Source organism: Protopterus annectens, chromosome 8.part0 (assembly GCF_019279795.1).
Source record: "Protopterus annectens isolate FY-2018-M chromosome 8.part0, PAN1.0, whole genome shotgun sequence".
NCBI lineage: Eukaryota > Metazoa > Chordata > Ceratodontiformes > Protopteridae > Protopterus > Protopterus annectens.
Genome location: NC_056741.1, coordinates 1,115,062,912 through 1,115,087,179, shown reverse-complemented (window position 1 = coordinate 1,115,087,179; position 24,268 = coordinate 1,115,062,912). Strand labels below are relative to the sequence as shown.

General features: G+C 45.1%; 1 protein-coding gene across 1 annotated transcript in view; it reads left to right on the top strand.

Annotated features, from left to right (window-relative positions):
- UBAP2L (ubiquitin associated protein 2 like) overlaps nucleotides 1-24,268 on the top strand; it is a gene marked incomplete in the record, with an annotated part of 3,970,948 nt that overhangs the window by 4,709 nt on the left and 3,941,971 nt on the right.

Below are 24,268 nucleotides of genomic sequence, written 5' to 3'. Positions count from 1 at the left end.
TGAGTGAGCGATCTCTTATACAAGCTTGGATTCCAAGAGAACATTCAAATGTCTTTCTTGACTCTGTCACATGGGATGGTCTTCCTGGGATGTTAGCTAGATACCTCCGTTCAAAGTGCTTTTCTTCAACAGGGAAAAATAGATCTTTATTTAAATCTGTTTTTAAGGTTTTCCAACTTTGACTTCGGTCATGGTGAGGGATTACCTCAGGATATTGGGTCTCATGGCATTTATAATTCTCATGATACCCTTGGCACGACTCCATATAACAGGCACAGTTGTATCTGAAATGTCTTTGGTTCCAGCAGCATCACCCTGTTTATCCTCAAATCACAGTGCCTGTGATTGTCAGAAGAGAAGTTGTTTGGAGACAACAGATATCCTTAAATCCAGGTCTCCCCTTCTTCTTCCCTGCTCCAAAGCATTCAGTCACCACAGACTCTTCAGACTTTGCTTGGGGAGCAGTTTCACGAGGGATAAAAGTGCAGGGAGTGTGGAGCACCAAGGACCGATGCAAGCACATATATGTCAAGATGATGCTTGTCCTGATTGAGGCACAGAACACAGCGAAGCGTCTGTGGTCCCTCAAACCTCTTGAAGTAGCTACAGCCAATACTACATTCATGTGGTACATAAACAGTCAAGTGGGAACCAGGTTTTACTCCCTTTGTAGACTTGGCCATGTTACTTGAAATATAGCTTCAGAGCACAGTCTTCACTCTACAGCCATCCTCTATTCTGTCAGAGCAAAGTAGTGCGTCAGACCCTTGTGAATAGAAACTAGATCAGGGAGTCTTCAAAGATTTGACCCATCTGTGGGTGTTCTTCAAGTAGACCTGTTTGCCTCCTGTCTTCAAAATTTGACCCATCTGTGGGTGTTCAAGTAGACCTGTTTGCCTCCTGTCTGAACAATCAACTGGCAAGATTCTTTCCCAGGACTCCATGCAAGAAGACCTGGAAGACTGACGCCTTTTCTTATCCTTGTTTATGGGTGTTCCTGTATGCTTTTCCACCCTTTCCAGTAATATCTAGGGTACTTCAGAACATTGAGAAGGAATCCCTCAAGGTCATTATGGTGACTCCCTTCTGGCCCAGGCAACCGTGATTCTTCCTTTTTTGGAAATGGCCGTAGGCAATTACCACACCATTCCTCAGACTGGTTCTACTCAAGAGAAGAGCCATGGGTGTTTGATATACCCCAGCATCAATCAACTTTAGTTGACTGCCTTGATGATAGGGTCTTAATTCCTTTTAGGCACCCATTTATTGAAGATATGCAGCAGGTACTAATGGAGCAGGTACTAATGCTATTAGAAAATCGTATATAAACAAATAGAAATGGTTTTCTTGTTGGTGCCAACATCATTACCAGCACCCATTCAGGGCTAGTTGTTCTTCGGTTTTACAATATTTGAGAGAGTTACTATCTTATGGCCTTTCCTGTTCCCCTGCCAAAGTTCATTTATTGGCCATTTCAGCATGTCTTCCCATGGATGATACTCTCTTAGTGAAAGTCTCCTGTCAAAATGTTCTTGAAAGCGAGGTTGTATAAGAGGCCTCCAAGAAAACCAGTGGCCCCTCCTTGTGATTTAAATTTTGTGCTAGAGAAGATATTGCTTATTCCATTTGAACCAGCTGATCTGGCCGACTTGAGGTTCTTAACATGGAAAACAGTTTTACTGATTGCTCTGACCTCCGTAAGGTTATCTGAGTTGCCTGCTCTTAGTGTGAGTCAACCCAGTCTCATTTTCCATAGGGACAGGGCTTCTTTGATAACTAATCGGTATTTTATGCCTAAAGTGGTATCTGAGTTTACTTGAAGCTAAACTATCCATCTCCCCATTTTCTTTCCTGAAACTAAAACTGTGGGAGAAAGAATACTGCATACCTTGGATGTCCGCAGTACTGTCGTGACAGAACTAAATATTTCAGATCTTTGTATCAATTGTTCATTTCTTGTGAAGATAAGAAAGAACAACCTGTGTCAAAATAGCCTATTTCCAAGTGGTTGTTTAAGGCTAGTACCTTTTTGTTATACTCGTACTCGTACTAACAAAACTATTCCCGATGGTGTCAAGGCATGCACTGCGAGGGTCTTGACGTCATCTATGGCTTTTTGGAAAGGGTTGGATTCTAGAAGCTGCTACTTTTGCAAAGGGTTATAAACTTGATTTATTCTGTAGATCCAGCTCAAGGTTTGGTAGGACCATTCTACAGGACCTTCTGGCCTCTTTACCTTAGCCAACTACATTTGGGATGTGGAAGGAGATCTACCCGTATAGCTAAGGCTGCTGCAGCAGTGATCAGCATGATAATACATTACATTTGCATAAGTGGAATTTACCATAACAGTGGATGTTCAAATGATCACTGCTGCAGTAGCTGCTGTCTTCTTCTGTCACCCTTTTTTTGGTGTGTGGTTTGTGTCTGACAGTGGAAATTTTTGTTGATGTTCATCGTGTTACCCTGCTGCAGTCATCACACTTGGGTTATCCTGCCATCAGGCGGTCCCGCAGTCGGCCCGAATTCCAAAGTCTTGGTCCGGCGTCGGTTGCTGTCGCTTCTTCCCTGACGTCAGTGCGCCAGGGGTATATAAGAGGCATCCGATGCCATTTTCTCCAGTCTTTCTTGCCGTGCGGTGCCCAAAGCAGAAGCAGTTTGCAAGTGCCGGTCGGCCACCACCTGAGATTTTTGATTTGAATTTCAGTCCGAAGTCTTCAATAAAGCTAAGTACCCCATTGGGGAACCTTTTCTTGCCTCAGTCCGATGTCAGAAAAAGTTAACAATTGCATTTCTTGTGAGAAGCAAATACCTCATAAGGACTTCCATTCCTATTGTATTCCTTGCCTAGGCCCAGACCACGACGTCACAGGTTGTCAGTTTTGCGCTAGGTTTAATAAATGCACTATCAAACGCTGTTTTGACTTCGCACGGCATTACTTTGGTAGGAAATTTAATTATATCATGCCGTCGGAGCAGCTGACTACCGCAATTCATAAAAAACACAAGGATAAGGACAGGCAGCCTGGGAATAAGCCAGACCCCGAGGCCTCAGCTGGGCCTGTCGCCGGTTCTCCGGTTTTCAGTGAGGCGCCTACGCAGCCCCTGACGACCGCAGAGCTGGAACCCCAGACAGCTGCCGACACCCAAGCCGAGTCTACCAGGCCGACGCAGCCATCTACAATCATCCGGAGCAGAATTAGACACCGGTGCAGAGGAAACACCTTCGGTTGCAGAAGGTGTCTTCAGACCGACTACACTCACCATTAAATCTTATGCTAAGCTTAAAACTCCTTTAAAGCCTAAGAAAACTGTTCATCAGTCTACAGGTCAAGGCCCCATGCCTAGGAAACAGATGCTTAAGATGGCTGAAGATTTAATTACCCTTATCAGGAGTTCCCATCCCCCTCCTGATAAAAGACCAAGACAAGAGGAGGATTATGCATCCTCTGACCAGGTTTCTCTCTTCTCAGATTCTTCTGAGGAACAGGATTACACTTTTCCACCTTATGAGGATTCTGATGCTGAAGACTCTAGTCCCTCAGCATCTCCCCCTGAAGACTACTCCTTTGGGGAAACATTACATACCATGAGGGAACATTTCCACTGGGAAGGCCAGGATTACTCAGATTCTAAGAAAAGGCTCAGAGAGTTCCTTTTATTACCCCAGCACAGACCTCTTGCTATCCCTCCTGTTTTAGATATCGTGGATGATGTCTACTTGGAGTCTAGTTTAAATCCAGACTCTCTACCTCCTGCTCCAGCCAAACCAGACAGATACTACAGAGTACCTGACTCACACAAATTCCTTTATAAAAGCCCTATAGCTGACCCAGAAACCATTTCCCAGGGTCCTAAGGGAGCAAAAGCTTCTATGGCTAAAAATCCTGTGCCCTCTGAAAGAGATTCCAGAGCCCTAGATAGATGGGGAAAGAAAATGTACACCTCTGCAACTCTGGCTATGAGAGCATTAAATTGCCAATTTCACATGTTGAAATATCAACAGTTCCTGATGTCTCAGTTAAAACAAAAATGAGCACACATTCAGAACAGCCTGAATTCAAGGAAATGCAGGATCTGTTGCATGCAGCTGAACAGGTGGGCAAGCATACCTTACAATGCGGATTTGATTCATTGGAAGCTTCCTGTAGAGCAGCTGTTACTGGCTCTGTCATTCGTAGACATGCTTGGTTAAAAGAGCAAACCCTCCCTGACCATGTTAAAGCAAAATTATTAGATGCACCTTTACAACAAGATGTATTATTTGGTGTCAAATCAGAAGAGATTTTAAAGAAAATGGAGGATAAGGCTAAATCTATGCAAACGGTCAAGGATTTCTTGCAGGTACAACCCCCTCGCTTCAGCAGAAATTGGCCAACAAAAAATTGGTCCTTTCCAGCTTCAGACAGATCACAGAGGGGCAAATACAGACGCCCAAGGGGCAGAGGTCAGTCACAGGGCCCTTACAAACCTCGCCAATGGGGTTCTGCTACCCAGAAAGGAGAAGACAGGCCCCAAGCTAGCAGAGGGCAGACACAATGACTCTATACTCAAACTGCCAAACAAATCTCTCCTGTCAACACCCTTAGGAGGAAAACTAGCATTTTTTGCAGACAACTGGCACATCATCACAAAAGACAAATGGGTTCTAAACATTGTCTCTCAAGGATACAGATTCCACTTTCATACCTTACCAGGGATCAAAGGAATGCCAAACCTGCCACCAAATCAATGGGCAGAGGCACAAAAACAAATCGCAGCTCTCATGAACATGAGAGCCATTCAACAGGTACCTTCACAGGAGCAAGGACAAGGATTTTACTCAAGACTCTTCATAGTTCTAAGAAAGGACAAAGCATGGAGACCCATTCTGGATCTTTCAATTCTGAACACCTATCTGCAAATGCCAAAATTCAAGATGCTAACACTACAGCAGCTTCTTCCCATGCTGGGCAAGAAACCTCAAGGAGGCATACCTGCATGTCCCTATCAGACAAAATTGCAGAAGATACCTCCGCTTCATTGCAGGTTCAATGCATTATCAATTCTCTGCACTGCCCTTTGGCTTATCTACTGCGCCCAGGGTCTTCACAAAATGCCTGGCACCAGTAATTGCATACTGCAGACAGAGGAATTCAAATATACCCATACCTGGACGACTGTCTTATTCAAGCAGAAAGCAAGGACATTCTTTTACAGCATCTGGCATTTGTCAAACACCTTCTAAGTTGCCTAGGGTACACAGTAAACGAAAAGAAATCAAAACTAGTGCCCTCACAAAACATAATATTTCTGGGTGCCAGCTTGAATACAAAAGCCCAGATGGCTTATCTCACGCCAGACAAACAATGACAGCTGTTTCGATATTTCAAAATAAAGGCAACAAAGACCCAACTCCCTGCAAGAAACATTCTGCAGGCCTTGGGATTCATGGCATCTTGCATACTACTAATACCATTTGCAAAACTGCATATGACGAAATTACAATGGTACTCGAAAAGTGTATGGACTCAGCACAGCCACAACTCGGAAACAATGATTCCACTCATTCCCTGCCTTCAACAGGAGTTTCTATGGTGGGCACAGGCATGTCACCTCAACAAGGGTCAGCCTTTCACCTTACCCACAGTCAGGCAAACTATGACAACGGATGCATCGGACTATGCCTGGGGAGCACACATGGCAGGTCACTGCATTCAGGGCAAATGGACTACAGATCAGAGACACCTGCATATCAATCAAAAAGAAATGCTAGCAGTGCAGAATGCCCTAACAGCTTTCAAGGACCTTCTACACCCAGGATAACTACTAATAAGGACAGACAACACCACAGTTATGTGGTACATAAACAAGCAAGGGGGCACACATTCCTACCCTCTATGCAGACAAGCAAACTTGTGGAACACTGCAATGTCTTACCAAGTTCAGTTACAAGCACAATTCCTGCCAGGAAAGAAAAACACATTGGCAGACCTAAGCAGAAACATCATGGATCCACACGAATGGAAACTAGATCCATAAGTATTTACAATGATAGCTCAAAAATGGGGACACCCAGACATAGATCTGTTTGCAAGCCCCCACAACCACCAACTTCAAAAATTTTGCACAAGGACCTTCCATCCACTAGCTTGGAAAGTGGATGCCCTCTCATTCAGTTGGAAAACATTAACAGTGTATGCCTTCCCTCCACTGCCTCTTCTAGCAAAGGTACTGCTGAAAGTCAAATTAGAGAGGCCACAAATGATTCTCGTTGCACCAGACTGACCACGCCAACTTTGGTATCCAATTTTAAGGAACATGGCTCAGGGCCCACCATGGATCTTGCCGCAAATTCCTCACCTGCTCACCCAGCAAGACAATCTGATTCTACACAGCCAGCTCAAGACTTTAAACCTGGCTGCATGGCAAATTATCTAAACAACCATACAACACCTTTATCCAAAGCTGTTATGGATGTCATTCTGGAGGCCAGGAGGCCCACCACCAGGAAAACCTATTCAGACAAATGGAAAAGATTTTGCGCCTGGAGCCAGGCTAAAAGACCTAAATCCCCTGGAGCCAAACATTCCTCAGATCCTACAATATTTAACTGAGCCTCAGCAATTTCAGCTCATTACAGCACGGATCCTCCTTTATTTTCACATCCACTCCTAAGACAGTACCTCAGAGGGGCTAAGAACTTAAGACCGCCAAGGAGAGCTCCAACACCTACTTGGGATCTCAACTTTGTCCTGGAAAAGCTTACACTGCCGCCCTTTGAACCAGCTTTTTCGACTGATTTAAAATTTCTTTCATGGAAAACTGCCCTACTAATAGCAATAACCTCAGCTAGAAGAGTCTCAGAGCTACAGGCACTAATGGCAGTGGAACCTTTCCTCGTTTTTCATCAAGACAGAGTTTCTCTATGAACTAATCCTTACTTTATGCCAAAGGTGGTATCCAGTGTGGCCCTTAACCAAACCATTCACTTGCCCACCTTCTTCTCAAATCCCCAGAACACAGGAGAAAGACTCCTGCACTCTTTGGGCATTCACAGGCAATTACGTTAGTACTTGGATAAAACTAAGGCTTTCAGAAAAACTGACCAGCTCTTTGTAGCCTATGCTACAGGATCACAAGGAAAAGCCATCTCAAAACAGACCATTTCTAAATGGATAGGACATTGCATACGTTTCAGCTACACACATCATGGGAAACCAGTACCTGCTAACATTAGGTCCCACTCCACCAGGGCTACAGCTACATCAGCAGCCTTTCTCAAGGGAGTGCCAACCAAGGATATTCTGGAAGCTGCTACTTGGAGTTCAGTGCACACCTTCACCAAACACTATCCCTTACCTCTTTACTCTAAGACTAGAGCTGGTTTTGCCACTGCAGTTTTGCAGGGCCTACTAGCTTCTTCTAACCCTGTTTGACTTCACCTCACCTCCTTAGCTTTGGGATTCAACCCAAGTGTGATGACTGCAGCAGGGTAACATGATGAACATAGTACAGTTTTGTACCTACCATAAATGTAGATGTTCGAGTGTTCACCCTGCTGCAGTCCAGGTTACCCTCCCTCCATCCCCTCTGAACTAGCTGAACTTATCTCTACCACTTTATCCTATTCTACCCCTGGCGCACTGATGTCAGGAAAGAAGCGACGGCAACCGATGCCGGACCAAGACTTTGGAATTCGGGCCGACTGCGGGACCGCCTGACGGCAGGATAACCCAAGTGTGATGACTGCAGCAGGGTGAACACTCGAACATCTACATTTATGGTAGGTACAAAACTGTACATGTTAAGTTGTCTATCTCGCCTTCATTCTTGCTGGATGGGTTCGGAGCCGATCCTCGGCTCCGACTCGGCCACTCTAAAAGCTCGAGAGTTGGTTCCACCGGCTCGAGGCTCCCCCTATATCCCACAATGCTAGGCGTGAGTTACCTCAGATCTCGTTTGCCGCTACAGCGTTCGAGGTGTGTTTTCTACCGGCTCCAGGTTAGTGAAAGTTAGAATAGTTTAAATTCTTTAACTTAGACTAGTTTAGTGTAATTTTCTTCCCCCTTAGTGTAGTGGACTTACTTATCCCTTACTACCTTAGTTTCCAGCCCCCTCCTTTTATAAAGAACATATAGTTCTTCCCTAAGGCCTTCGGGCCCTTCCTCCTTTTCCTTAGGGTGTGTGTGTGTTTACTTAGGGACTTTCATTAACTTATCTTTAGTTTTTAAATAATTCCCTTTTAATCCTATCAGTGTAATCTGTGTGTGTGTGTTTTTGTGTGTGATTACACTTCAGGTTCCTTGAGTATGTCCAAGGATACAAAGGTCTCAGGCTTCAAGAAGTGTGACTCGTGCTGTCAGAAAATATCTCTGACAGACGGTCACACTTCTTGTGTGTACTGCCTGGGACCTTTACACCTGCAGGACTCTTGTGCTGTATGCCATGGCTTCAGCCCTAGAGTCCTGCAGGAGAAAAAATAAAATCATTTTTAGGGGTTTAATTAAGGCCGAAGGTTCCCTCCCTGTGTCTTCTAGGAAACCTTCTAAGGCTTCTAAGACCTCGGCTCCAGCTTCAGGGTCGGGGCCTAAGGCTTTGAAGCCTACTGCTTCATCGGCTCGGCTGGAGCCGATGAGTCTGTGACTGCTGTTTCAGTGGTTTCCTCGGCTCGCCGGAGCCGAGGCATTAGAAGTCATGGGTCGCTCCGATCATACCATCGGAGCCGACATCTAGAAAGAGATCGAGGTCACCGTCCCTTGGCTCCGTTCATTCGGCTCCAGCATCTCCCCTGCTGTCTGAACGGAGCCATAGATCTCACTCCTCCAGGTCATCGAGGCTCTCAGATCACGACCTCCAGAGGGTAGTGAGTAGACTTTTGAAGTCCGAGGCACTGGCCCAAATGCTCCAGAGTCCGACTCATCAGTCGATGCCTCAGCTTGTTCCAATTAATATTCCTCCTCCGACTCCTTTGAGCTCGGAGCCGGGGCGTCTCGGAACCGAGACTGTGGTAGTGTCGGAGCCGATACATTTGTCTTCGGCTCCTTCGTCGGCTCAGATTTCTTCCTTTGAAGAATCTCGGCGCCGGGCTTCCCTCGTCGGCTCCGAGGGGGTGAGTGGCATCGGACCCTTGTCCGACCCCCCTCTCCCGCTCGGTGCTTCGGGGCTGGTGAGTTCGGCTCCAACATCGGCCTCGGAGCCATCTCTGTCGGTGCCGAGGGAGGTTCTCAGCTTCTCGGAGCGGGGACCTCTGGCTCTGCCTGACAGGGGTGCATTTGAGGTCATGCGGAGTGTGTTGGAACCTTGTTCGACTCCACAGTCTGCTCCGTCCGCCCCTCCCACTTCGGTGCCTTTGGTTATGTCGACTCACTCCCTCATCCCAGACCGCAGAGAGCAAGCTCCTCAAGAATCCCCTGTGGGATCTCATCCTCTTCGAGGCCTCTCCTGAATTGGCAGGGGAGCCCCTAGGAAGAGAAAGTGTAAGAGGAAGCACTTAGACTCACCTGAGTCTGTCACCCCTGACCCAGATTTAGAGGATTCGAGGGTTCCCCGTTCCCCTTCTGAAGATGTCTCTTCGCAGACATTCTAGAGATCCTGAAACAGAGGGAAATTGGCCAGCCCTTAATCCTTCGGAGGATGAATCTGTGTATCTTGAGGCGTTTGGCTCTCGCCCTTCCACCTCCTGGGTGTCCCCCTTTGATCCCTCATGCAGGTGGTTGCAAAGAAGGCCTGGACGGCTCCTGATTCAGTGGACCCTACCCCCAGGAGACCCTCCAAATTTATAACAGCACCAACTGACAAGCAATTTCTCACAAAAGGTGTTTCTGTGGATGCTATGGTGGTAGCTGCTGCCACCAAGAAGGAACTAGCTGATCCTTCGGTGCCTGTCCATCCACCTAACAAGGAATCCAGGTCTATGGACAGGTACGGGAAGCGGATGTTCTCGTCAGCGACCTTTGCAATGCGTTAAGCTGAACTACCTATGCCATTTTACTCGTCTTCAAAGGGACTTGATCAAGGAAGCGAGTGATATGTTGAAGGATCCTACAGCTGCGGGTTTTCAGGACAAGATGAACACTCAGCTGGCTACCCTGAACTCCATAGCTAACTCCTCCATGCGCCTCCTTTCTTATGCGGCTGATGGAGCGAGCAGGGCCGCAGGGACAGGTGTGGCCTTATGCAGGCACGCCTGAATGCGGTTATGCAACTTTGCGGACCCCTTTAAAACGTCTTTCACTAATTCCCCGTTTGATGGATCATCTCTTTTTGGTCCTCAAGTGAAAGAAACCTTGACTAGGTGCGAGACAGATGGCAAGACTCTTTCTGCCATCGGAGTCCGTTTTTCTACTCCTTCTAGGCCTTACCCCAAAGGCCAGAAAAGTGGGAAAATGTGGTTCCGTAAACAATCTCAAGGGACTTTGCCTGACGCACAAAGTCGGTTCCCCGCCAGAGGCAGAGGGGGGAACAACAATGGTAGACGTCGCCCTAGAGGCAGGGGGGGTCCGCAGAACCAGGGCAATCGGGAAGTCTTCTCTGATAAGCCCTTTCAGCATCCCTGAGGTGTTGCCCGACCGCCTACCTTCGGAGGCAGTCGGGGGAAGATTGTCACTGTACCCAAAAGCCTGGCTATCCCTGACTCAAGACAAATGGGTACTGTCCATCATTTCCGAGGGCTATTCCATTCCCTTCTTTCGCATTCCAAACCAATCAAAATCCCTTCCAGATGTTCCACCCGCTCAAAGGGATCTTGCAGCTTTGGAAATTTCAAAGCTGCTTGCAAAAAGAGCAATTCAGCCAGTTCCAGCAGACCAGCAAGGATCTGGAATCTACTCCAGGTTCTTTTTAGTTCCAAAGAAAACAGGGGACTGGAGACCAATTTTGGATCTCAGTATCTTGAACAAGTCAGTCAAGAAAACAAGATTTCGGATGGTCACGCTGCAGTCCATCCTTCCCCTTTTGGGAAAGGGAAGCTGGATGTGCTCTATAGATCTTCAGGATGCGTACTATCACATAAAAATGAAAAGATGCTCCAGAAGATTCCTCCGCTTCAGGCTGGGAACCAGTCATTTTCAATTCAGGGCCCTGCCCTTTGGTCTCACCACTGCCCCGGTGTTTACCAAATGCATGGCAGTGGTAGCTTCTCACCTGAGACGACAAGGATTCCAGGTGTTTCAAGATTTGGACGACTGGCTACTTACAGCCCGCACCAAGCATCTTCTTCTAATGGCCAGGGACTACACCTTTCGCACTTGTCGAAATTTAGGCATTTCAATAAATTTCGAAAAGTCTGTTTTGTCGCCTTGTCGTACTATTACCTTCATAGGCGCAAATCTAGACACAATCAACATGTCTGCGAGACTAACAGATCAGAGAATAACAGACATACACAAAATGGTCTCACTCCTCTTCAGCAGCAACAGAATCAAAGCCAGGTTAGTTCTGAAAGTGTTTGGGATTATGGCGGCTGCCATACCTCTGCTTCCATTAGCCAGATTCCACATGAGAATCCTTCAATGGATGCTCTTCACGCAATGGTCGTACCAGCAACTTCCAATGTCTCACACCATTATAATCACGCAAACATGCAGAAATCATCTTCTGTGGTGGATGTCTTCCCCTCAGCTCTTATTGGGAAGACTCTTTGTTCCTTCCCCTCCGGTTGCTACTCTGACAACGGACGCCTCCCTGATCGGGTGGGGGGGGCATTAACAGGGCAGAACTGTCCAGGGCACATGGCAACCAGACGAATGCCACTTGCACATAAATGTTCTAGAGATGAGAGCAGTGCTTTTAGCGTTGCAAGCCCTTCAAGACTCTCTTCCCTTGGGAACGATAGCAATCCAGACGGACAATATGTCCGTAGTGTGGTATATCAACAAACAAGGCGGAACCAGGTCCTACCCCTGTGTCGAGAAGCACTCAGACTGTGGCAATGGGTGATTTCTTCTCAGCGTTTTCTGATAGCAACGCACATCCCGGGAAGTCCAATCAAATCGCGGACAAGTTGAGCAGAGCTATCCTCATGCCTCACGAGTGGTCTCTGAAAGACTCTGTTGTGAGAGAAATTTTTCTCAAGTGGGGCCAGCCTTGCTGCGACCTTTTGCTACTCCCAAAACAGCAAGTGCAGAGATTTTTCACCCTATTTCCGTTACCAGGCCAACCCAGCAGAGACGCTCTAGTCCAAGTTTGGCCCGGGACTTCTGTATGCATTTCCTCCCTTCCCACTAATCTCTCAAGTAATACAGAAAGCTATCGCTCAGAAGGCTTCATTGATCCTCATTGCTCCGTACTGGCCTCGACAGGTTTGGTTCCCCTTTCTACATCAGTTTCTGTTGGAGCGACCTTGGCATCTGGACCTAGTTCCAGATCTTTTGATCCATCAGTCGGGTCAGTTTCATCGCTCCCTTCCCTCTCTGAACCTCACTGCTTGGTTCCTCCAATTCCAACTTTAGCCAGGCTTCCTCAAATATCTCACTCTGTTCGAGATATTTTGATAGCTTCCCATAAATCTTCCACTCGATAGATTTATTTGAGTAAGTGGAAACGTTTCGCCTATTGGGCTCAAGGAAGGGACATAGATCCTTTCACTGCTTCCATCCAAATGGTCCTTGATTTTCTAGCTGAACTCTTCCATGCAGGTTCATCTCCTTCTACTCTTAAAGTTCAATTGGCAGCTATTTCTAACTTTCATGTGGGCGTTTCAGATTCTGCCATCATGTCCCACAAGCTTTGCAAAGCCTTTTTGAAGGGAGTTTTTCTACTCAGACCTCCGGTAAGAAATCCTCCTCCTCCTTGGGACCTAAACTTAGTTCTCAGTTCTTTAATTCTCTCTCCTTTCGAACCTGCATCCTCCTGTTCTTTAAAATTACTATCATGGAAGACTCTCTTTCTAGTAGCTATTACTTCAGCTAGAAGAGTTTCAGAACTTCATGCACTCAGCTGTCGACCTCCTTATCTGTTGTTCCATAAGGACAGAGTATCCTTACGAACCAACCCGTCCTTTTTACCTAAAATAGCCTCCACTGCTAACCTAAATCAAAGCATTGACCTCCCGGTGTTTTTTCCAGAATATTCTAACAGATCTGAACAAAGATTACATTGGCTAGATGTTCATCGTCAGTTAAGGTACTATTTGGATAGAACAAAACAATTCAGAAAATCTGACCAGCTGTTGTCTCTTATGCAGAAGGCAGAAAGGGACTTTCAGTTTCAAAGGTATCATTATCCAGATGGCTAACATCCCTGATTTCCCTTGTTTATGAAATTAGACACCAAAAGCTGCCTAGCAAACCTAAAGCCCATTCTACCAGAGCCTTGGCTACTTCTATAGCCTTCCAAGATAGACTGCCTATTGACACCATTTGTGCAGCGGCTACTTGGGCTACTCCTCACACTTTCATTTCTCATTATAAGTTGGATTTAGCCTCTAGACATAGAGCTAACTTTGGTTCCACTGTTCTCAAGAGTCTGTTCCGTTAGGCCACCCGGGACAAGGTGCTAGGGACGCTGTCCCATCCAGCAAGAATGAAGGCGAGATAGACAACTTAACATATAGAAGTTATGTTCTTACCATAACGTTCCATGTTAGTTGTCTTCTTCTCGCCTTCTTCTTGCGTCCCACCCTCCTTCCCCCTGGCCTGGACAGACCTAGAGGAGTTTTGATTGTGACCTCTCTTTCTACCACCTCTTTACTTTAGGTATATGCTCTGCTGTGCATATTTCCTGGATCAGGATGTAGGTCACCCTTCTCTTCTCCCTTGTTTATAGAGGTGGACTTTGTTACTAGTTATTTTACTACTATTATAGGCAGTGCCTAGCTTACAAACGAGATCTGAGGTAACTCACGCCTAGCATTGTGGGATATAGGGGGAGCCTCAAGCCGGTGGAACCAACTCTCGAGCTTTTAGAGTGGCCGAGTCGGAGCCGAGGATCGGCTCCGAACCCATCCAGCAAGAAGAAGGCGAGAAGAAGACAACTAACATGGAACGTTATGGTAAGAACATAACTTCTATTTTCCTAACATTGTCCTTTCAGGGCATAGCGTCCCTCTGTTTGCCGGCAGGAAAGCTCTGAAGGTCTTTATGCCTTAACTTGTCTTTTAGTCAGCTCAGCTTGAGCTGCCTGACAGTTGGGCGCATGAAATGTGCCATGAAGTTGTGGAAGCTGGTAGGCTGTTATATCCTTGGCAGGATATAACCCATATAGCTAAAGCTACTGCAGCAGTAATCATTTGAACATCTACTGTTAAGTTCATCTGACACAACTGTATTTTTCCACAAGTTCCATTTATTTCTATGTAATTTGCTCTTTGCATTTTGTAAATATCCCACCTTCAGTTCTTTTGTCTCCTTTACGATATTCAGTATTTCAATTACATTTGGAGTAGATTTTCATTCCCATTTTCTAGTAGTTTTTTTTTTTTTGGCAGCCAGTACATATAGTAAGGCCTTAATATGTGTAGGCAGTTCAGGTCCTGTGTCTCTGCTATAACGAATTGTTTCTTTAGTTACAGCCATTTGCTCCCGGATAATTTCTGATTGAGTTCTCTGCAGAGAATTTTTAAAATCTGTCAACTTATAAGACTCCCAAAAAACTTGTTCCCAGTTATCGCTCACTCTACCATCACAACTCCAGCATTTATCTACTGGAGGAATTTTTCTGAAGTCTTCTTGGGGTATAAAATACCTGTACAAATGCTTCCAATCAGAGATACAACCCCCTGTGGATTTTGTTGCATACTTTGGAGCCGTGCATATGTTCTTTCATTGTGCCTTTGTAGATTGCTTTCCAGTCTCTCTTCTCAGGCTTTCCTAACCTCATCTGATTCTTATGGTTATGAGCTGTATTGTATGTCATACTAATTATCCCCTTTTTAACAGCAGCTTGTGTTCTAGGCTTTACTAGAAACCCTTCCAGAAATTGTGTTAAACTTGGTACTCCTCTATCCCTTTTTCTTTGCCACTACTCTGACATCCGTATCTGGTGGGGAAGGCAGTCTTTAACCTGCAGTCCAAACTTTTACTTGGCCTCACCCTACTCTTATTACCTTTAGTTCTATAGTTATTCATTCCCAGTACTTTGGTTCTTTTGCCAAATTTCTCCAGCAACTTCCAGCCCCTCTTGCCTATTTGCTCTATCCCTGTCTTCAGCCATCCTTATTAGCAAAATCTCCTTTCTTCATTCCTGTGTTTGCTTACTTCTTGGAATACTTTATGAATATAATGTTTTGGATGGTTGTTACTGTCCTTAAGGGTCTTCATTCAAAATCATACACCTTCTCTTTCTCCTGTTATCTCTCAAGCTTTCCCTTCTTTAGTCATCCTGTCTTTTCCATTTTAATTTGTAATCTTCTCCTTGTGTTGTGTATGCAAGTGTTAACTGCATATAAGTGTCAATTCAAATTGGGTGATCTTAAACCGTCTTGCTCTGCTTTTACCACTTAAAATTTGTCCTATTCCCCTGCCAAATAAATTCATGCAACTTTTTACTATCCACAACTTATTCCCTGGTTGATTAAAAATATGCCTGACTTGTATATAAAAGTAATGGGACTAAAAACATTTTCACAGCTTCCATAATCCAGAGCTTCTGTTTTGTCCGTCTATATTGTCTTTCATTAAGTCTCTTTCCACATAAGGCTTATCTTCCACAACAGAATGCTTTTTAATCCATGCACCCAAGTACTTCAGCTTATGGTCCCGTAAGTATGGGTACTGTTGAACCAGTTAATGTGAGTACATAGTTTACTGCTATACAGCCTTGGTTTTCTTTTCTTTACTTTTTGAGGATACAAAATTAAACTTGAAAATATTGCTGAATCCCACAATATCCCTTTTTGGATCTATTACATACCGAATAATATCTGCCAATAAAGCTAACTTTTCTTAATTATCATGCTAGTTATTTCTCTGATTTTTGAGCCCTTTATTTTCTTTGTCAGTGGCTGCAAATGTAAAGCAGATAATAAAAGGGAAAGAAAACAGACTCTGCTGGGTTCATCTGTACAAACAATACTTGCAGAGGAACCCTTTCACCTTCATTCTTGCCACTGACTCTTGTATCTTCCTGATTAACCCGTTTGCTGTACCTGAGAATGCAAATGATTCGATTGATCTACTCAGAAAATCCCAGCTGACTCATCAAAACCTCTTGCTGCATCAAGATTTACCAACAATAATGGTATTTTCTTGTATTCTGCTTCCTTTTGCATCATTATTGATGATCTTCGTGTTTCACTGTTGCAGTCATCACATTTGGGTTATCTGCTTGCAGGTAGCCTTCAGCCGGCCTGAATACCAGAGTCTTGGGATTTCTACGTCGAATGCTGTCTCTTCTTCCATGACGTCAGGGGTATAAAACATGCAGTCAACACCATTACATCAGTCTTTCTTGCTGTGCGGTGCCTGAAGCAAAAGCAGTTCCCAAGTGCTGGTCGGCCGACTCCTGAAATTTTCGTTTTCGAGTTTCAGACCTGAAGTCTTCAAAAAGATAAGTACCCCGTTGGAGATCCTTTTTTCTTGCTCTATCCAATGTCAGGAAAAAATTAATTGTCTTGCCTGTGGAAAGCAAATACCTCATAGAGATTTTCATTCTTACTGCATCACCTGCTTAGGCCCAGACCACAACGTCCCTCGCTGTCGGTTTTGTGCCTTGTTCTTTGCCGGACTATTTGTTGTCGGGCTATTTTTGTAGCTAAATACTTTTGTTCTTGATCTCCATACTCCGAAATGGCTCTGTTAAGCCATCTGACTACCGATCTTCTGAAAAATCGTAAGGATAAAGACAGAGAGAGACCGCATAGGTCCAAAACTGCCGACGACGCTTCCATTAAGCTAGTCGCCAGTCCACCGGTACTCAGGCGCTTTAGCAGCCCCTGAATACCCACTTCTACAGATTCACAGGCCTCTGCTGAGACCCATTTGGAGTCCGGTATGCCGCGAGATGCTTCTTCGACTATGGAACCTGCGGATGTCCCTACCTTGGATGGGTCTGGAACTGCTGTGCATGCACCGGCTTCCGAGGGTGTATTCAGGCCTACAGATTTTCATATCAAACCGACTTCATTTCAAGCTAAAAATACCAAATTCCTCAGGCCTAAAGCTCGCACTACGCCTAGAAAACAGACGACCAAAGTGCATTCTCAGGCTCACATGCTTTAAAACAAATGATTACAATGGCTGAAGACCTTATTACCTTAATTAGGGGAAGCCAGCCTTCCCCCCCCTCTAAGAGACCTAGAACTGAGTTTCCTTCGGATTCTTCTGATCAGGAATCTGATATATTTATTCCTTCTGACTACCAGGATTTACCCATATCTACTTATGAGGATTCTGATGCAGAGGATTCCATTCCCTCTGCTTCCCCTCCAGAAGATTTTTCTTTTGGTGAAACATTGCATACCCTTAGGGAACATTTCCGCTGGGAAAGCCAGGACTATTCTCAGTCCAAAAAGAGACTTGGGGAATTCTTAAACCTGCCTCAGCACAGGCCTCTAGCTATCCATCCTGTTCTGGAGATTGTAGATGTTTTCTTGGAGTCCAGCCTTACCCCAGACACTTTGCCCCCAGCTCCCAGGAAACCTGACTGGTACTACAGAGTACCTGACTCTCTCAAATTCCTCTTCAAGAATCCAACTGCAGATCCAGAGACCATTTCCCAAGGACCTAAAAGCATTAAGGCTACTGCTGCCAAAAATCCTTCTCCTTCTGACAGGGATTCTAGAGCTTTAGACAGATGGGGTAAGGAGGTGTACACGTCTGCTACTCTGGCCATTAAGGCTTTAAATTGCCAGTTTCATATGTTAAAGTATCAGCAACATATTATGGGACTAATTAAACAGAAAATTATGTTGATTTCTGACTGTGCTGAACACAAAGATTTACAAGAGTTAATGCATTCTGCTGACCAAGTTGGTAAACATACTTTGCACTGTGGTTTTGATGCTTTGTAAGCATCTTTCAGGGCTGCTGTCACTGGGACTGTACTTAGAAGGTATGCTTGGCTTAAGGAACAAAACTTGCCAGATCATGCTAAAGCCAAATTATTGGATGCACCCTTAAACCAATAGCGCCTTTTTGGCAATAGAGCAGAAGACATCCTTAAAAGAATGGAGGAAAAAGCTAAATCTAGGCAATCTGTTAAAGATTTCTTACAAGTACAGCCACCTAGATTCAGTAGGCATTAGCCTTTCCAGTTTCTTCCAGGCCTTCTCAGTCCAAACCCAGGAGCAGCAGACCAACAAGACTTCAGTCTCAGACTATGCACAGATCTAAGAAGTGGGGAGCTCCCACTCCCAAAGCAGGGAGTAGTAAGCCACCCCCCCCATGGAAAAATTGCAAAATGACTTATCCTTTACTCTTCCAAGCCTTGCTCAACTACTTGCACCTTTAGGAGGAAAGCTCGCCCTGCATGCAAGAAAATGGGAATTCATTACCCAAGACAAATGGGTTTTAAACACAGTTTCCACAGGATACAGATTCCACTTCCACTCTCTCCCACCCCCAACTGGATGGCCAGACCCCCCCCCCCCCCAAAACCAGTTGGCGGAGGCCCAAAGACAAGTGCGCTCTCTCCTCAACATCAAGGCTATTCAACCTGTCCCAGCAGAACAAAGGGGACAAGGTTTCTATTCAAGACTGTTCCTGGTTCCCAGAAAAGAGAACTCCTAGCGTCCTATCCTGGACCTGTCTATCTTCAACACCTTTCTGGTGGTTCCAAGATTCAAAATGCTAACTCTTCAACAGCTTCTTCCTATGCTAGCCAAGGATGCTTGGCTGGCAACTCTAGATTTAAAAGAAGCTTATCTGCACATCCCAATCAGGGAATGTTGCAGGAAATACCTACACTTCAGGGCAGGCTCCATGCACTATCAGTTCTCTGCACTGCCCTTTGGCTTATCTACTGTGTCCTGGGTATTCACAAAGTGCCTAGCTCCAGCCATTACATTTTGCAGGCAGAGAAATATTCAGATTTACCCATATTTGGATGATTGCCTGATTCAGGCAGAGTGTCAGGACTTGCTATTACAGCACCTGGCATTTGTAAAGAGACCTCTAACTTCACTGGGATACACCATCAATGAGAAGAAATCACACATGTTACCCTGCCAACAGATTGCATTCCTGGGAGCAAGCTTGAACACAACTTCCCAGATGGCATTCCTCACTACAGAGAAACGAGTTTATTTGACAACTTACTTCAACCTACTGGCCACAAAACCCAGCTATCTGCAAGGAAAATCCTTCAAGCCCTGGAGTTCATGGCCTCTTGCATTCTGCTAATTCCATATGCAAGATTGCATATGAGGAAACGTCAATGGTATCTAAAAAGTGTCTGTGGTGTCAACATTCTCAGGACCTGGAAACAGTGATTCCTATCATTCCTTGCCTAAGGGCAGAGTTCCTTTGGTGGGCAGAGGCCTGCTACCACAACAAGGGACTCCATTTCACTCTACCCCCTGCCGACCAAACCCTAACAACAGACTCATCAGAGTGATCCTCTTGGTGAGGTACTTCTGTGGTCTTTCCAGCTGTTGCAGGTGTCTTGTAAGGTACATCCCAAGTGGGGCATTGTACTCTATGATGGGTCTGATGAATGATGCCTACAGGGGCACGATTACCTCTTTTGATCTGGATGCAAACCCTTTTGTGATTAGGTGGGCCACATAGAAGGATTTTGTAACCACTTGGGCAATGTGATTATCAAAGGGGAGATTACTATCTACTTGAATCCCCAGATCCCTTATTACATCTTCCATATTTAGTGGGCTACCACCTATGTGATAGTTTGTGGGTACTTTGTTTTTTCCAAAGGGGGGTGACTATGCACTTTGGCATTTAGCTTGAGGCCATGGTTTTGACACCAGGTATCAGTCTTAGTGAGACCCTTTTGGAGGATGTCTGGGTCAGCTGGAGAGTCAATTATAACCCCTAGTTTGCAGCCATCTGCAAACTTGGTCAGCCATAGTCCTCCTGCACTTGCCTGTACCTCTGAGAAGTATATGCTGAACAGGAGGGGACCTCGGACTGCGCCCCACAGAAGTACCTCACCAAGAGGATCACTGACCTCAAACAGATCCCCTATGCAGCTCGACTGAAGAAACTCTAGCTGTACTCTGTTGCATACCACCTACTCAGAGGTGATCTCTGCCTGACATACAAGGCCATGTCCAACCCAGAATTGATGTACATGCTCCACCTAAACAAAACCATATTCCCTCGAGCCACACGCTCTAGGGATCTAAACCTCACTACAACAATAAGTCGGACATGCTGGAGGGATAGATTCCTGACCCAGAGACTTCCCATGCTCTGGAACAAGATTCCAGTCTACATTAGGCAGAGCTCCTCGCTAATGCTCTTTAAGAGAAACCTTGACGAGTGGATGGGAAACCAAGTTTACCCCGGCGATCACTTCACTGGCTCTGCTGGACAGAGGCACAGGGAACCAATCTAAGGGGGCGGCGAAAGCCAATACGTTCTGGCTAGGCTTATAAATGCCTTCGGGCAGATAACCTAGTACCTACCTGTGAACCTATGACTATGCATGGGGGGCTCACATGGCAGGGTAGTGCATTCAGGGCAAATGGAACCCAGTACAGATGCACCTGCATATCAGTCAAAAAGAAATGTTAGCTGTACAGAATGCTCGGCAGCCTTCAAAGACCTTATTCTTCCAGGACAACTATTGGTAAAGACAGACAACACCACAGTTATGTGGTACATAAACAAGCAGGGGGGAAACCCATTCCTACCCACTCTGCAGACTAGCCATGGCTGTGTGGAACACAGCCTTGAACAACCAAGTGAACCTTTCAAGCTCAATAACTGCCGGGCAAACTAAATTCACTGGCAGACGACTTCAGCAGAAATCTCATGGATCCACACAAATGGAAACTGGAACCCAAAATATTCAAGCTCTTGAGGAACAAATGGGGGACACCAGAGGTAGCCCTGTTTGCCTCCCCTCAGAACTACCAATTGAACAAATACTGCACCAGAACTCCCCACAGTCAAGCTTGGAAAGTGGATGCCCTGTCTTTTACCTGGAAGGCCTCTGTTTATGCCTTCCCCCCCTCTGCCTCTCCTTTCGCAGGTCCTTCTAAAGATCAAACAGGGCAAGCCAAGGACAATACTGATTGCACCGGACTGGCCACGCCAACACTGGTGTACCCCCTTTTGCGCAGTCTGACAGCGCTACAACCATGGCACCTGCCTCAGACCCCTTCCCTGCTGTCCCAACAGGCGGGCCAGATTCTTCACCCTCAGCTTGCAGCCTGGCTAATTCCCTGAGCTCACCTCTAGCAACCCTCAGTAAGCAGGTGCTGGATGTCATTCTTGAGGCAAGGAGGCCTAGTTCTAGAAAATCCTATTCAGAAAAGTGGAAAAGATACTGTTCCTGGAGCCAGTCTTGGGGGATGGGCACAACGGTGCCCAGCTTACCTCATATTCTAGATTGTTTTAACAGAAATGCTCCACAAGGGCCTATCTTTCTCTTCAATTAAGATTCATGCCTCAGCCATATCAGCTCATTGTAATACTGAGCCCACCCATCTTCTCTCATCCTCTACTAAAACAATTCCTTAGAGGGGCCAAAAATTTAAGACCCCCCCCCAGTTGAGCCCCTACTCCAGCCTGGGACCTTAACTGTGTGTTGAAAAAACTTACGCTCCCCCCCCCCTTTGAACCAGTTGCTGGAGTGGGGGCTCAACTGGGGGGGGGGGTCTTAAATTTTTGGCCCGTCTAAAGAATTGTTTTAGCAGAGGATGAGAGAAGATGGGTGGGCTCAGTATTATAATGAGTGGAAATTCCTTTCTTGGAAAACAGCTTTACTTCTAGTCATCACTTTTGCAAGAAGAGTGTCTGAACTGCAGGCCCGTATGGCAGTGGAACCCTTCATTATCTTCCATGCGGACAGGGTTTCCGTCAGGACTAATCCATCATTTATGCCCAAGGTGGTGTCTAGTGTGGCTCTGAACCAGTCCATCCATTTGCCTACTTTTTTCCCTAATCCCCAGAATAAAGGGGAAAGGATACTGCATTCCCTGGATGTGCATAGACAGCTTAGCTTCTATTTGGACAGGGCTAAGCCTCTCAGAAAATCTGACCAGCTGCTAGTCAGCTTTGCTGTAGGGGCAGAGGGGATGTCCATTTCAAAGCAAACAGTTTCCAAATGGATAGCACATTGCATCCATTTTTGCTACAAACACCATGGAAAACCTACCCCACAGGGGATAAGAACACATTCCTCCAGGGCTGCATTTACCTCTGCTGCATTTCTCAGAGGAGTCCCTACCAGGGACATCCTGGAATCTGCAACCTGGAGCTCTGCACATACTTTCACCAAGCATTACCATTCCCCTATTTTTTCTAAATCCAGAGCTGGATTTGCCACAGCAGTCTTAAGCCCTAATGCTCTTTAACTACCCCCACCCTTCCTTAGCTTTGGGAATCAACCCAAATATAATGACTGCAACAGTGAAACACGAAGAACATAGTTCAGTTGTGTACACTTACCATAAATGTAGATGTGCGAGTGTATTCACTGTTGCAGTCCTAGTTGCCCGCCCTCCCTCCAGCCCCCTGACTTCTCTTGTCTTTTACCTATCCTATTTGTTTGGTATATATTATATGATGTGTATTTGCTTTTGCTGGGGGGGGGTGTTCCATACCTTATAATGGCTTCCTATTGTGGGGGCACCTGACATCTGGGGCAAGAAAAACTGATGTAATGGCATAAGCTGCATGTTTTATACCCCTGACGTCATGGAAGAAGCGACAGCATCCGATGCAGAAATTCCAAGACTCTGGTATTCAGGCCAGTTGAGGGCTACCTGCAGGCAGATAACCCAAATGTGATGACTGCAACAGTGAATACACTTGAACATTTACATTTATGGTAAGTGTACACAACTGTAGTTTCTGTCAGTCTGTGAAGTGTTTGCCTCCTCTCCACAAAACCACATTGATCCATATTTGTCAATTTTGACAAAACCTTTGGAATTTCTCTTGAGTTTCATAGACATGAACACTTAATAATCATGGTTTGAAATTGTAATGGGTCTGTATTTGAAGCTATGCCTCAATTTTCTTTACACTGTTGGGAAAAAAAGCTGTGGAGATCATATTATTCAAAGATGCTTGTGCCCCTCCCTTTTAAAATACTGTTAAACAAAACCTTCCTGATCTTTTCACTTTTTTTTCTTCCAAACTGCCACAGGAATTTTCCAGAAGGCTTCCCTGTTTTATTACAAAGCACAAATTTTGTTTACTCTCTTCCTGTCTTGGTTAATAATTGTTTAACTCTTTCCTATAAGCTTGGCATAATTAATTGTTCCAAAAATACTTTCATTTGTGCCTTTTCTTGGTTTATGCATTCCTTTGTTTACATACATTTTCAAAGAATTTATGAAATATTTTTAATACCTATATAGGATCTCTGGTTATTTTTCTTCTCATGGGTTTGTTGACAACCTTTTCTACTTTGTGTTATGCAAGTTGTGCTGGTAAAAGTTGTAGTGCCCTGGAGTTATTAAAAAAGTTACTTGACTGCAACCTTTTTTACTTGTTCCTATTATCCAAATGCTTCCTTATTTTCCCTTTAGCACTCTGCAGTTGCTTCTGTTTTGCTAGATTCCCCTTAATCTGCAATATTTTAACCTTTGTCAATTCCTCTAAATAATTCCAGTTACTCCTTTCTCATATCTTTCTATTTTTTTGCACTGCTTTTAAACTCCCACTTCCATTTTATCCCACTCACTAGTTTATCTCTTCTGAAGTTGTTTGTCTTCCCTAATAACCTTTGAATAATTTACACTGTCCATTCCTTAAATTATTGCCTTTTAACAGATAAGTAGAAAATTCAGTGCCATTGTTAACTCAGTACCATACATCTCTTAGTTTTTATTATTGGGTGATCTGAAATAGTTATTGGGTGTGTGTTGAAGCTTTCAATTCAGTACATAGGCTCCTGTGAAATGTAGAATGTTAAGTTGTCTATCTCGCCTTCATTCTTGTTGGATGGGTTCGGAGCCGATCCTCGGCTCCGACTCGGCCTTTTACTAAAGCTCGAGAGCTATTTACCGGCTCGAGGCTTCCCCTTATCCCACAATGCTAGGCATCAGATACCCAGATCTCGTTTGCCGCTTCAGCTACGAGGTTGCGTTTTTTTTACCGGCTCCAGGTCGTATAATTCTTTGTTGTATTTTTTGCTGCCAGTATTGTGTAATATTTAGTTATTCTTCCCTATTAGTTTAATTACATTGTGTACCCCTTTAGATCCCACTTAGAAA